This window comes from Nomia melanderi, chromosome 9 (genome assembly GCF_051020985.1).
Source record: "Nomia melanderi isolate GNS246 chromosome 9, iyNomMela1, whole genome shotgun sequence".
NCBI lineage: Eukaryota > Metazoa > Arthropoda > Insecta > Hymenoptera > Halictidae > Nomia > Nomia melanderi.
In genome coordinates this window covers 10,647,638-10,663,331 of record NC_135007.1, presented here as the reverse complement: position 1 = coordinate 10,663,331, position 15,694 = coordinate 10,647,638, and the positions used below count along the sequence as shown (strand labels likewise).

General features: G+C 42.1%; 1 protein-coding gene and 1 non-coding gene across 2 annotated transcripts in view; both read left to right on the top strand.

Annotated features, from left to right (window-relative positions):
- alpha-Man-Ia (alpha-Mannosidase class I a) overlaps window positions 1-15,694 on the top strand; it is a 611,213-nt gene that overhangs the window by 170,142 nt on the left and 425,377 nt on the right. The gene's annotated exons all lie outside the window — the stretch shown is intronic.
- TRNAD-GUC (transfer RNA aspartic acid (anticodon GUC)) lies at window positions 10,912-10,983 on the top strand. The gene has a single exon. It is a non-coding gene; the product is annotated as a tRNA-Asp (tRNA).

Sequence of the window (15,694 nt, the reverse complement as noted above, 5' to 3'; positions counted from 1 at the left end):
GACTCGGAAACAGCTGACAAAAGCTCGGATAAATATTCCACGTAAACACGCGGCGACAAAGATACAATTTCAGCAACGAAAATTCATAAAATAACTGTCCACTTCGAATTCCCGCGCGTTAACCAGGACATAATAAGAAACTAACGTTCAAAGCGTACATCAAAAATCCTATAAAAAGTGAATAACAATCCTACATTCCTATAATCTCAAGTGCTTCCAATTACCTTCAATTCTCAGTATTCGGTCCCAAAATACACTTAACACCAATCTTCAAAATTCTTTCCTACTCATTGCTCCTAAACACATTATCCACTGCGATTCGCTACGCAACACCGAAGAACACCCTCGCATTAACCTAGCCAGCACAATAGGGAAACGCAGGAATTATTCAAAATCTCGTTCGAAATACCGAATAACCGTCGCAGAAAGAGATATTGTTTCGCAGAATTCGCACAGTGTACAGTCTCGATTTAATTGGACCAAGGAAACGCGACGCAGCTTTGTTCGGGAGCGTTTCCCCGGAAAGCTTTCGCTCGCGGGGCGTTCGGGCTTGACGGGGGAGGGGGGGCTGAAAATTTCAAACGGTTTGCCGGGATAACAAATTTACAACTCAATTACAACGGCGGCGGGCCGCGGATAGGGCGACGCTCGCGGGAAAATGTAAACTTGGTCGCATGCCGTTCGATGAAAGATTCAGCGCAGGAAACGGTCGCGCGCTGCCCTCTCCGCTGCGGAATGAAATGTAAACGCTCCCGATGGCGAGCGTGAGGATCGAGATTTTGACATTGAACGCGATTCACGATGGTTGCGATGTCCGCTCGTTGTTGCAGCTGGATCGGACACGATAATCAAAGGTAAACCCGGCCGACACCGGCAAATCAGGATGTTGGAGTCACTCCGCTTGCGCCGGCTCGTGATACCACCCCTGCCACCCCCTCGATCCCTCATTAGCCTGGAATGGTCGAACGAGAAGCTTCCACTGGTATATGTTATTTAACGATGTCGATGTTAAAATTCACGCGCTCCTTTAGCGTTCGCAGTGAATAAAAATTGGTCGTTTAATTTTCGTTGAACGGAACGTGTTCGTTCTGGATTGATAATGGGCGAGGAAGAATTATTTAGTGATCTGGATTATTTCGGGTGCTGAATTAGCTTTGGCAGCGAAGAAAATTATGTACTTTGCGTTGGGCAGGGAAAATGAGTTATTGTGTTGAGAATTGATTAGTAGTGATTAGATGAGTAATTTTGTGAGTTTTTAAAAATCATAATTGAAGGAATTTAAATAATCTTTTATGTTTATTTGGTAAAGTGAAGGTGTATAATGGTTTCTGTTGTTTATAGTGTATCTTCTTAGCGCAAAAGAAAATTATATATTATTCGAACATTTTCATCTTGTTACTGAAGGGTTCTTAACATACACAGGTATGGTATTTAAATTTCTGTTAGGACGAAATTAACGCGTTCAATGACTCGAGATTCCCGTGAATTCAATTCGCTCCATTGATTTCGGTTGAATTTCGCAGCGACGCTGCTGCGGCCACAATCATTATTTCCATAATAATTACACGGCATCCATCTGCTGTTAATTATCGTATTTCCTCGAGCATAAAACTTCGCCATAACCCCATATATTTGAAATAATTATTTGCGAGCATTCTAAGTTGAGGGAGATTTCATCAAAGCCTATTAATCAATTAAATTTCACATTAAATTTCGTTTGAACCTGTAATAAGGTTATTTTACCAAATGTTGTAGCAGAATCGTGCAACGTCAACGTAAATCAGAATATACAAAAATGTTGAACTCGAATATCCTATAATAAACTGAACCATCTTTTCAGATATTTATTTCTCCCCGTTTACAATGTTCTCATTTAAACGTTGTTTACGATCGATTACACGAATATTATAATATTCCGCGCAACTATTTTAATTCATCGATCAATCGTCATTCCGAATTCGCCAAACACGGTTTTCACAAACAAACCCAATAGAATCTAAATTCGGCATCTCACCTCAAGCCAACGACAAAAATCAATATTACACCATCCTTGTAACTATTTTAACTCACCGATCAATCGTCATTTCGAATTCACCGAACCGAATTTTCACAAACAAACCCAATAGAATCTAAATTCTGCATCTCACCTGAAGCCAACGACGAAAATCAATGTTACACCATCCTTGTAACTATTTTAATTCACCGATCAACCGTCATTCCGAATTCGCCGAAAGCGCTCCTCGCAAAACAACATAATTCCCATTTAAATCCCATCCTGTCGTGGATCACCGCAACAAACGTCGTCGCGATAGCAACAATCCGATAAATCCGCGTCGCGGCCCGAGCCGCAGACAGAAGATACCTACAGCTTTATTCATCCCCGTCGAAAACGTTCGGAAGACGCGCGCCGGCCGGCTCGCGTCGGCGATCAAAGCGAAATTCCCGAAAAACCGAACCGCGGATGGATGGATCTTCTTATCGGGATCTTCGGCCAGTCGTGCACGATCGATACGTCTCGGTGGCTGGTCCGCGTAAAAGCATCGACGCGCAGATAAATCTACATACTTTCGCGACCGGTATGCGAGACGGCCGGGTCCGTGGACGCGTACACGCACGCGGCTATCTACGTGGAGGCACGCGAGGCGGAATTCACGCGTGTCGTAAATCATCGTTCGTCGATTCCCCGCGCGCGCAGTGTCGTCGACGATCGTTCCGTTTATGGGGCCGGGAACGCCCACGCCTATGTGTCTCGTTTATGCCGCCATAAAATCCGTCCGGGAACGGGCGACGCGACGTCTCGACGACCGCCTGACCCGATGACGAAACGAGAATTTTTGTCTCTGAGACGCGAGGTTTACTTTGGGACCGGTTCGCGGTGGAATCATTGAAACCGTGGGACGATCAAGTCGTTGGAACTGTTTATTGAACGGATCGTTGAAGATTAATGAGCACTGAGGATTTGTTAACACGTTCGCGGACAGCGGAAATGATGAACTGCGAAAATAGACAGATGAATGCTGGTAGTAGTTGTTACTCTGAGGGTTAAAATAATAATTTCAAACAATTACGGGTATAGAGAATTGAAAATAGTTATGTGGATTATAAATTTGAATGTTACAGCATTCGTGTCGTTTTGGATCGCAATGAAAATGAATGCTGTTGCGTTCGCGTTCGCGAGCTTGTTAATTAGACTTTCAATGGTAATGGGGGTTATTATTCTAAATTAGTCAATGATATTGAGTAATTGAATTATTGTTCGGTACGTCTGACTCTGTTCGCTGTTGCTTGCCGTTGACTTTTTGATTTTCTTCAGTCTCATTTTGATATGTCTAAATGAATATTAGGTAGAATTTTATTGGGTCGGTATTAAATCGAAAAGAATTTATTCGGATAAACGACGATGAATTATTCAAACGATTTATCCGAATGAATTATTCAAATGTATAACGATGAATTATTCAAACAAATATGAATGAATTATTCGAATAAACGGATAGAATAATTTGCCGATGATAATGAGTGATTATTAACCGTATAAAACTGTAACTTTTTTCGTTCGCGGAGAGGGGTGTGGTAATGATATATACTTAAGGATTGAAATCAGGGGTTGGAAACAGTTGTGATTTCGGTTTCGGCTTTTGAAACGGTTAGAAAAAAAAACCGGAATAAAGTCATAACTGACATAAGCCCAGATATTTATGGAGAACCAGAATAAAGTCATGATTATTATTCTATAGCTATATCTGTTCCGAGCTTATATCGGTTATAGCTATTCCGATTGTTTTTCATAACTGTTTCAATACCTATCGGATAATAATTATGACTTTATTCTGGTTCTCCATAAATATTTCAGTCGGAACCGATATGTAATAATCTCAAATATTATTTTTGGAATCTTTCCAATCCCTGGTTGATATACTGGCAATTGTGAGAATAGAAATAACTGTACGAAAATAGAAATAAATTTCCCACATTTGTTTTTAGCAGTGTCGGTACTGGTTGAAAAATAAATTCTATCCCGAATTTTCGCTTTACGGTGGAAGCGATAAATTAGGTATCTGACCCATGAAGTTCCAAAGGAAGTTTTCGAATTCTGAGGGTAACGCCAGTAAGGCACTAAAATTCGCGATCACGATAATATCTCGCGAGCTTTAAGGGTGGCTTTACCGGCTGGCGAATGAAACAGACCACCGCGCACCGGTACTGAATGGCGACAAATGCCACAGTACGTTCCGCGGGACCTTGGTAGACATAAACGGCGCATAACTCATCATTACCCATCGATATACGTGGCCACGATATTGCTAAGACAGTAATTTATCCCGAGACGCACGATTTTTAGGCGAGGCTCGGCCAGTCATGCGAATTACATAAATGTGTTCGCGATAGCGGATGCACTTTATTTAAACACCGTTGAAATCGGCCCACTAAAATTTATTGATGGGCTGAATCGTAAAATGGGTTAATTAAACTAATTGGATAGTAAAAAACTGCCAAGAGAGCGGTTTATTGCTATCTTGTGGTAATACTTCTCTTCTTTTTGTTCTTGCGAATATATTCTGATGTTACATGTGTATATATATAACGTGCTACGGGCATCAGCGTAATTATTATCATTTCAACTATGACTTAACAGCAAATCATTTCTCAGAATCTTAATTTCATGTGTGTCATGATGTGTCTTTGAGTCACATTCGAAATTTTCACTTAAATTTTTTGATTTCATATTGCATTTCCAAAAGTTTTTTTGGGCTTTTAAAATTTGAGCCCTACAAACGAAAACAATAACATTTTAATCATTCCTTTTATTCACATAAGTGACTGAGAGTAGTTACGTCGTGGTGATTTGTTATTAAAATACGTGGTACGATTAGAGTTAAAAAGTATTAAAAGAAACAGTTTCTAAGAAAATGAATTTTAAATTGTTACCATTTTAAAAGGTGTTATTAATAATTTCTCAAGCATTATTGTTGAAAGTTGATTAACAAGTGACAAATTAATTGCTTAAAACAATTTTATAAATATTGTACAGTTATAATTATGACACTCGATCAGAATCTATGATTCGAGGGGATCAACGTCCGCTCGGAGTTCATCAGAACACACTCGCCTGTCGGACAATTACCATCGAAAAATCATGCGACAGTCAGTCGAACAAGTCGCCCCTTGGTACACTGTCAGGCCATAAATTACATCAAACGAATTGCACTGGCCGCCGTAGCCGCGAAGCAGTCCGAGTTAATTTCCCGTCCGAGCAAACAGAACTCGATTCAAAGCAGAACGAGACAATCGATCTCCAAGATAACCGCACGGTCACTTCTCCGAATAAATACACGGAACTCCATGGAAAATATTAAACATTTGTCTTCAATTATTTGCACGGTCTGCTGCGAAACAAATAAATACACTAAACGACCGCGATGTCATTGAACCATAGAATGTCAACTTCGATTTGAATCGATTGATAATCACGACGTAATGAAAGTTCATTCAAAAAACACTTCCCTATCTTCTGCTCTGAACCTCTCCTGTTACATTTGTACTAATAAGCGATACAGTTATCAATTCTCAATGTTCTACATTCAATTTCCCTGTGTGCAATTCTATTTTATGAATTTTCATATTTCTCTTTCACGAACGAAGCAGCAATTCACCGAGTTCCGTTAGAAGATCGATTTTTCGCCGTTTTATGCGTCGATCCTGAACCGTTTGATTAATGTTTACTCGCGCGGTTCGCAGCGACGCGAAACAGGTTTGTTACCCAACTCAGATGCGGCTCCGTACGTCTTAAACAAACAAACTTCGCCATAAATTGCCATCAGCCGGGCAATCGGCAGCGCAACGCCGCGCGCATGGTCCTCGCATTTCATTCCGTCGCGTTGCTGAATCTGATACCATGATGCCCGCGCGTAATCATTCGTCAATAATTTCAATCTGGCAATCTTATCAGCTGTCAACGGGATCAACTTTGTAACGTGGCCGAACGGATTGCGGACGTGTTTACGGGTTTCGATCAGGATACGTTTGAAGTGACAGCCCTATCGAAGCCGGATCGCCGGGTGTCAATCCTCTTCAATGCAGCCCGAAGAATATTTATATCCCCTCTGCGATCGCTGTCAACGACTAATGACGCGAATAAGGTATTACTAATATTAAGACACTCGCAATCATCATGAAATCACACCGTCGTAATTGGAACCGGCGTTCCAAATGACTTATCCGTTTTCAATTCATACAGCCTGTCAGTCGTGCATTTCCGATGAGTTCACAATAGTATGAGGTCACTTTACGATGTTTGCTTTATGATCGTTATTAGCGATTTGCAACTCGACGAGTTCGTTTTTCACTCTGGAACTTGGATTAATACTAAATCTACCGAGCAGTTAGACTTTTTGAAATTTCGTAATCGATTTATGATTCAATCTGCTAAATCAGTTTCTCGAATAATTTCTCGGAAAAATATCGATTATCTATTTAATAATTGACGTGGTTTAACATAGCATTGTAATAATTTATTTGGAGACATTTGGGAATTATAGCAGAAGTTGATGAACGATTCAAACACAGTTACGAAAGGTGTCTATTAAATTTGAGTTCGATATTAGAACACTTAAATTTATACCTGTCATGTTTGAGATTCACGTCTTTTCCGTGTATTTTGAACTAATTAGCAAGTTCCGCCGACGATTCCGTTGGTCACCGCGTACGCCCGTGATTTCGTCGACAGCGCAATAAACCTGTCATCGGTAATTTTTATCGAGGCTTATGTAAACCGGAGGTGAAGCTAATGCAGAATAGAATCGCGGAATTGCTTCCTCCAGACGGCAATATCGAAACTGGCGACAGCTGTTAATGACTCCGCCGCGAACGACCCTTTTCCTTGGTCTTTCTTTCCTCGAGAAACTGCCGCACATTATGGCGCAAGTTTATATTCGCCTTGGAATTAACGAACGGCTCCGGTGTTCACTTTGTACGGCATTGCCGTCGTAAATGTTGGACGCAGACGCGGCCAATTTGATACGCCGTGAATCGAAATTCACCTGCATCATTCTCACTCCGTCGAATCAGGTTATATATTAATAGAAACGTCATTATTCGCAGGAATACTTTCATCTAGGCGATGCAAATCACCGTCACGGGGGACGGGGACACGCGGAAGAGATAATTTTATTAGGCATAACAATTTACGAGCGATTAAGAATTATGCAAATTATAAATCATGCCGGTTGATGCATAATTTATACTTCCAACCCGAGAACACAAGCTTGAATTAGAGTAACATGACCACTGCTGACACGACAGGAATTACGGACGTCGATAAACCCGCTAATCTATTAATAACGTCCACGCATGACATTACACGGGGTGTTTCGCTCCGCGTAAAACATCTGTGGGCAGTCGATTACCATAATCTTTTGTACGACAGAGAAGTATATTTTTTCATACCTATAAAAATTCTTCATCAGTCTGTTTTATAGAGTCTGCCCCCCGATAATGCCTCGTATATTCCGAATCGCCGTGTGTATCACTCGCGAACACCGTCGGCAACCTTATATTGCCCGGTAACAGATAAAAATCTTCTGTTTCTCCGTGTGCACATAGAAACACCGGTACACCTAGCGGAAAATTTATCTCGCTCGTTTGTAATGTGGATCATTAACGATCCAAAAGCTTCACTGTTCAAAAATAATAAACTCCCTTCACATTTTTATTTATTATACCTACTTTCTGTAGGTTTAATATATTTCGCATTTTATTGTATTAAAGGTTCCATCAGTATTTTCTCTACGTTCGTACAATATTCCGGTGTTTCATAGGTGAACCGGGTATTACTAAAAAATTATCGATCGTTAAGGGATAACCATCTCCGAACGAATCATCTCCATTACGGCGCCTCGTGGACCGCGTTAATCCGCGGCGACCCAGTCAAAGAGAAGGATGGTCCGCGGATATTTATCTTTCCCGTAATTTATACGCATCATTTTCGTACTCGTCGCGTCGATTCCGATGCGTCCGTTTTGAAATTTAAGCGTATCGTATGCGCGCGGCCCAGCGACGGCCCGTATACAACTCAAAAGCTGAATTTATCGACTGGCGGGGCCGATAAATTGTTTCGTTGGTCCGCGGCAGGCCGATGCGACAGACGTTATTGAGCCATTAAATCGTGATTACCCGCGTGTTATTGGGTGCGGTGACACGGAGACGAGACATTTTCTTTCCTGCCTCCTCGCCGACCGGCCTTCCCCGCCGTTGACGTTGCAATCGCGCGCTTTCGTTCCAGTTCCTGTTTCTTCTCTGCTTGTCTTGATCACCGCCGCGGAAAGGCCATCATTCAACGCGCTAGTGAAATACAATGTTGGAAATGTCATTCATCGAAGAAGAGACTCGATTGCAATCATTCTTCATAAATTTCTGAGATTCCTATTACCTCTGGCGCACTTCGCTATTCGGAACTTTCAGATAACAGGAAACATTTAACTCTTAGCAGTCATATGTCGAGTCTTCGATTTAATTACAGCGTCTACTTATTTTAATAATTTTTTCTATACTTGTTCCGTTATTGGTCGGCTTTAAACGGAATTTTCGGATTACCGCGCTTGACGTGTTCCCGTTGAAAAAGGGTCCGCAGGTAAAAAGGTCCTCGAGCGACGTTCGAAACTAACCGACACGTGTTAAATTACTTTACGAGCGTCCGCTCATTCTCCTGGAAGTAATCGTAAAGACGCGTGTGCAAACATTGAAGAAGTCCCTGCCGGGACAGAGACGTGTACAAATTTAGGAAAGTTTTAAACAGTGATTCTTCGTATTGTCGCCAATGTTTCATCTTGGAATTCTGTTCAATAATTTACGTTACGAATATTCTAGAAATACGCTGTTCATACTTGAGCGTCTAACAACCTACTTAGAATCTTATCGATACTAGAAGATCATTAATAACATTGCATACCGAGAAACTAGTGTACCGAGTAGTTAATCAAAACTGTCGACATTTACGGGACAAGGGATCACGATTCAATGAGAAAGGTTAGCCGAATCGTCGAGGAAAGAAGAAAAGAAGCGTACAAAGGGGAGGCACGGTTCAATAGGGAATTCGCAAGTGGCGTGCGTGCCGACAATAGCTAAGGGCCATAATTGCAGTCTAAATATGCATGCTGGATGCGGCTGTCTGGGCTGACTGTTCCATATTCAGCGATTAAGTGTGATGTACGAGTTTTGAGTGTCGCGGCATATCAAACAGGCGTAATCGTACGTGGAGTAATCCCCCACTCGCTGTCTGTCGTCGTCTCCCGCCGCCCCTCACCTCCTTTTCGCAATGCTTCACTACCACTCGTACTCCTCTAATTCTCCCACCATGTGATAAATTCGTGCAATTAACCACGCCGTGCACGACGTCGCCGGAACGCACGTATCGTGAATGCTAAATGGACGGCGATACGACTCTTGTCGGCCGCGATCGAAAAAGTATTTTGTATTACCCGCGAAGGCGTTGAATGCCGATAGCTCCCGCTCGCGGAAATTAGAATTGCCTCTGAAATGTTGGCTCTGCGCAGCGGGCTGCTATATCTTCCGATTTGGGGAATCATTTGACGCGTGGTTTCCTCGTGCATGGTTTTCAACATTAACGCTATTCCTACCGAAGCTGTCGAAAGGCACCTTTGGAAATTTCAACTTAAAATTATTCTCTCAGGTTAATAATTATTCCTCGATTGAATTTTGGGCATTTGCTATGGTTAATTTTATAATTGTTGCTGGGAAAATTGAAAAGTCAATTCAGAATATACGACTAAAATCGAAAAATAATTGTAAGTTAAAATTTCGAAAGGTGTACTTTGACACTTTTGGTAGAAATAGTGTTAATAGTTAACCCTTCACACTCGACAGTATTTTTCATTACAAACATTCATTATTTTCTGACGAAATATTAACATTGTTTTGAAACTTACGTAAAGGGACATCTTGCGTAAATTAGGGGGCAGAATTGTTTCACTTCTATGTTTCGTGTGTTAATATTTTATTCGATATTTTATATTTTATCTTGAATTTTTCATTTCATAATTTTGCTGTGTTTAATCAAATAGCGACTGAGAGTCGCTTCTCGAGTGCAAAGGGTTAATTGATACGCGTTAGTGTTTCGTTTATAATGCGATCGAAACGAAGGTTGTAATACAGCTTTGTGAATATTAATGATAATTAGAAAGTAATTATAATAATAATTACAATAGAAATAATAATGACACTGATATTTATTTATTCAAAAGTAAGTTTACTAATATTAATTTACTGGAAAGCGCGGCAACGACGACACTGTCCAGACGCAGTGTCCTTCGTCAATGCTGTCGATACTTGAGCGTGGTCTGCAGATGGTGTTGCAGTGAGGCACAAACACGTGAGGCTAAGGACGTTTTTCCTTTCGATTTTCCCAGACAACGGTTGCACGAGGGTGGGGATCGATATTCGAACGACCGAGCCTCGTAAAAACTCAAAGGGCATTTCTTTCTTAGCAGTCGAGTGAATAGGACTTCTTCGGGGGAGCTTCAGGTTTTCTTCGAGAAAACGATTGAGCCGTACGAATATAAATAGTCTGTATTCGTGTAATTTTGTAGATTTCTTTGAATTGTTTATTCAAGATTGTATAGACGATACTGCTTGGCACTCCTGTTCGCGTTTGTTTTCGTTAACGCGTGGAAAGCCAAACACTCGAGGCCCGGTGAAAGATAAACAGTCGAAGTTCAGTGTATCGGGACGATAATCGACGTTCTTCGCTTCTCGCAACGAGAATGGAGTCGAACTTCGTTATATGTTATCCAGTGCCTCGCTATTGATAATTTATAGTTAGATATTATTGATTATAACATGTTACTTAAATATCTACATCTGAAAAGCGAATATAAAAAATCACTATATCAAGAATCCTCGATAGTATAGTGGTCAGTATCTCCGCCTGTCACGCGGAAGACCGGGGTTCGATTCCCCGTCGGGGAGGATCATATTTTTTTATTCCAATTTCCGTAGAAAAACATTTACCATCGTTCCGCCAAATCTTGTGTCAACGTTTAATTTCTATTTACAATAAAAAAGCGCAAACAAATGCATATAATTCATCCAAACTGACGAATAGAGTTGCCCGATCCCCCAAACATTCGATTATACTGCTCTCGACGCGCCTGTATCACGGGTGAACAATGAGCCGAGTTTATCGAACAGTATCATCGAGCGTTTCGTTTACAAAAACCAGTAACAACGCGCGAACACGAAGCGCAATGCGCACGGGCGCGACCCCGGTTCGTTAAAAGGTAAATACATAAAGCCCGGATCATTATTTCATTCGCCGGACCGAGGAGCCACGCCGAGATTGTTCATGCGGGGCATACAACAATTTTATTTCTTCGTATTCCATTAAATTACGGACGCCGGATCGTTACGAAATCCTCGAACGACAAATCGTTAGGGAACGATGGTCCCGCTGACCGGCGTGCGCGGCGCAGCGCGGCGCGGCGTTCCGTTCGTGCCGTCCCCGTGCGCACCAGTAAATTACTATAATTACTCGTACTCCCATTACAATCCGCGGATGTATCTGCTTACGGTGGACCTCCTTATAGACCATAGATAATAACGAGCTTTTCGTTCCGGAGGATCGGTCGATGCGCGTTTAACGAGCCACCGTAACCGGTCAGAAAGAGACAAAGACGAGCACGAAAAGAGGATCGCGAGCGGGGCGGGGGATGGCCGATGGGAGGAGAACATAATTACCCCGTGTAATTGCGCCTATGAGGATCCTTCCCGTGGGGAGAACGGGGCACGAGGAGTCTTTCGACGCGACGAGACATCGTTTCTACCTCCGACCTGGTTCGTTCTCGATCGTGTTCATCGGTAATAAGCCTTAATCGCGGGGCTGGATTTAGAGGCACGTGATTCGCCGCGGCATTTTTTTGAATTACACCCTCGTCGCACGCGAGACGAAGAACTCGGCCGACCGCGATCCCCTCGGGACCCGCGGCCAGGGACACCTCGTGAATTCGATTTAATTTCAGCTGCCCGCGGCGATGATCTTGCTCGATAAATCTAGTTTATCCGGAGACTACCCCGGGGTAGTCGGGAACAACATGATCGTAACTTGCGGCATTGTCGGTCAATTGACCGGCGGAATTGCGTTTGGCCGAAACTGGAGCTTATGTGGGCATTGTCTTCGAATGATGCGTGGAATAATGAGATCCGTTGAATGCTTTTTCGGATAATTGGAGGATTGGTAGATCGTTAATAGCGCGTTTATTGCAAATCTAGTGATCTTTGGGGATTAAGACTATTGTAAGGCGTGGGAACTGTTTTGAAAGATGGTGGTAGTGATTCAGTAAAATGATCCTGTTATCTGTGTGACTTGGCTATGACGAAAATAAAAGAAACGAGAGGAGAGAATAAAGAAGTCGGAGGATAAAGCGTTGTCTTCGGAATATTCGGAGTGTCTATAGATTTAACTTCTTAGCGATTGTATTTTTTTTCAATTTCTCGATCGATGCAGTCAGTTTACTTCGTGCCGCTACTCTGTATGTAATTATATCTTACAGGTCCTTTTGTTTTATTCATGAGGTTCCACGTACGCCACGTGGCGCGCCTCTCGATCTTTTCGGCCAACTGGCGCACGAAGGGTTGGAGCGCTGACATATGCTCATCGAAAAATTAAATTTGTATTTCCTTGAGAAACCGTGCTTCCAATAAATCCAAGGAAACGGCGTTCCCTCTATCGAGCGAATTACAATTTACAAACACCGGTTCCTAAATCAAGAAATTAAACAGAGATATTGTCCCTTATCGCGATCTATCAAAATATTCAGAATAAAGTGACGGTTTTATTAAATTCTCTTCGAGGATTCTCTTTTATTAAAAGAAGCGACCCGGCAGATAAATTTCAATCCCGGAAGCTTCGTGAATCTAAATAGCTTTTTACGAAGTTGTCCTCACATTAGTCGTGAATTGAATCGGTTCGTGAATAAGTTCATTCGTGTACTTGTTTGGTAGTCGCAATTTACAATTAGCGGGGACCACGGCCGCAACAATAACGACCGTTCCAGCGTAATTATTAATAAGAGGGCATGGTCGAACGCCGGATTTAGGGTATGTTCATGTAACACACTTTCTTTCCGTTGAGTTATGCCCTGGGAGCACGCAACGAGCTCCAAAGAATCATGGATGGAACCACGCCTCCCTTTGAACGGTGGCGCGGAGAGAGACACCTTGAGAATCCGCCTTAATTCTGTCCCGGCCCACGGCGGAGATTCCGGATAATAAATTTCGCCCGTGGACGACCGGGTTTCGCCGGTGTTCACCAAATTATGGCACGTCGCGTCGTTAATCCGTTAAGAATGCCAGCGTTTTTCCTGTTACACCTATTAGAATGATACGCGGCCAGAAACATTGGCAACCAATTGACCATTTGTCCTATCATATTCTTTCATAACTGCGTCCACCAGAACTGTTTCGTCGTTAATAATTTGTCCTATGTCTACATTTGCTACAGTGATTGATAATTGATAATAGAGTAATTTCAATTTCTATTCGATCGAAAATAATGGCAGTTACATTCGATAATCATTTGTTTACTTAATTATAATGCATGAAAAATTGAGTCTATATCGTACAGATTGGGAGTATATTTTTTTAGACTTACTTCATCAATAATTTACAGATGAAATACTAACCGTTAGTCCCGTGAAATTTCACGAATAAACGAAAAAGTTCCGCTGCGGCGATTAAATTGACACGGAGCGTATCTGCAGTTAAACGTCAAGTAACTTCAAAGGCAAATGTTTCATCCCGGCAACATCGAATGACCAGACCACGGCAAACCAATTTCGTAAAACGATTAGAAATGTTCCACTTGGCACACCGTATCATTAACCTCGTTGTTGTTTCTAGTTACTATCAAGGGCAAACTTGGAACAGTCTCGTCCCGCGAACTGTAATTATGTAACAGTTACGGACCGTTCCATCGAAAGCTTATTATATTAACCCGGTCGCTGGCAAATGAAAACCGGCCATACTTGAACTACGAATCGCATAAACACGAAACTACGAAGGCAATGTTTCGACGCGTCGAGTTATTTGAAAACGACAGCATATCCAGCTTTCGTCCTGCCATTCATGTTATTCCGCCATTAAACAATTTCCTTTCACATCTCGATATCGATCGACCGTACGCAAGTAATTAACCCAATTCCTGAAGCTCGTTCGACTTTTCCTATCGCATCCTACACGTGATCACATTAAAAAATTTTATACCCAGACACGAGTTAAATCTCCCTTGCAACGAACGAAAAAGAATAAACTATTATTTAAACATAAACACGAATTCCGAAATCACACTTCAATCAAATTACCGTGAAAATCAACTAACAGAGACAAACTCTGCCAAACTACAGACACTCTATTCCCATTTAAATCAATTCATCCAGTATTTCTAATCATCGTCCATTAACCGTTCAACGTTAGTTTTCAAAGTAACCAGAGCGAACACTTTGAAGCGTCCCCGTCCCTGTTACCGGTTCCCATAATTAACCGGGGAATCTGAAATTTGTATAAAGCGGGTAGAACCGGTTCGACGCAAGTGACAGAGGAGGAGTAACGCACGACTGCCGATAATCGTTTCGGACATTGAATGGCGAAAGAGAATAATAAGAAATTTGATTAAGTCGGAGACACGGATTCCGAGATTGATCGGCTCGGTTATGTCAGGCCGATCCGCGATTGAATAAAGTATTAAGCTGAGCGACGCCCGTTTAATTTAATGACAGTGGCAACTTTGTTCGCAGAAAGGGATCCGTCTTCGCCGCGGACGCGACCCATTACTTCTTGCCCGCGTCCGTCCCTAACGCTTTCTCTCTTCCTTTATCTTTCGCGTCTCTTATCGCGCCGGTTACGCTCCTATTAAGGCGAACGAGTGTTATTGCCTCCTTATTAAGACAATCATTGTGATGTTTTACGATCGCGGTCCCGATCAATTATCCGAGGAAATCGTGCAAAACGAGCAACCTTGGCCACCGACCGTTAACGAGTTAACGAGTTCGTGCAGGCAGAATGCGGAATCGGATGCAGGACCTCCGTTCGATTCCTTACGGAGTGGATAATATGATTTTTATTAGAGAACTCTCTAACAGAATTTATTTCGGCTCGACTGACGCGGTGGTTCGAATTATCGAGAGCAGACTTCGATTTCGGTATCATTGGTTTCCGATAATACTCCATGCGAACTTTGTTTTGTACTGTACCAACAGAAACTAATTAAATATTTGCATATAATCATTGTATCATAGATTCACCAGTATTTTCACTTAATCATGTCCTGTATTCTATTATTTCCTACAAACGGAGGTGCAAAATTGATGAAACAGTAGGTCCACGAGTAGCCCGTTGCAGTAACTGAAACATTCAGAACAGCCGTCCGCAATGAGGCAAAATCAATATCCCGGATAAAGTGATTTGAAATAATGAAAAAAAAGCCGGTAGGGCGCACATATAAAGATAGCCTCCGGCGTTGCTGTGGAAGCAAAACGATCATTAAAATCGTAATTGTATCAAATCGTAATTTACCGGCGGCAGGGGCAGGAATAAAAGGTAATACTCTCGTAATTTGGATTATCCGGGCCGAAAGTGATCCCGAAATTATATCGCGCAACGTATTTCGCAATTAGCAGTAAGAAGC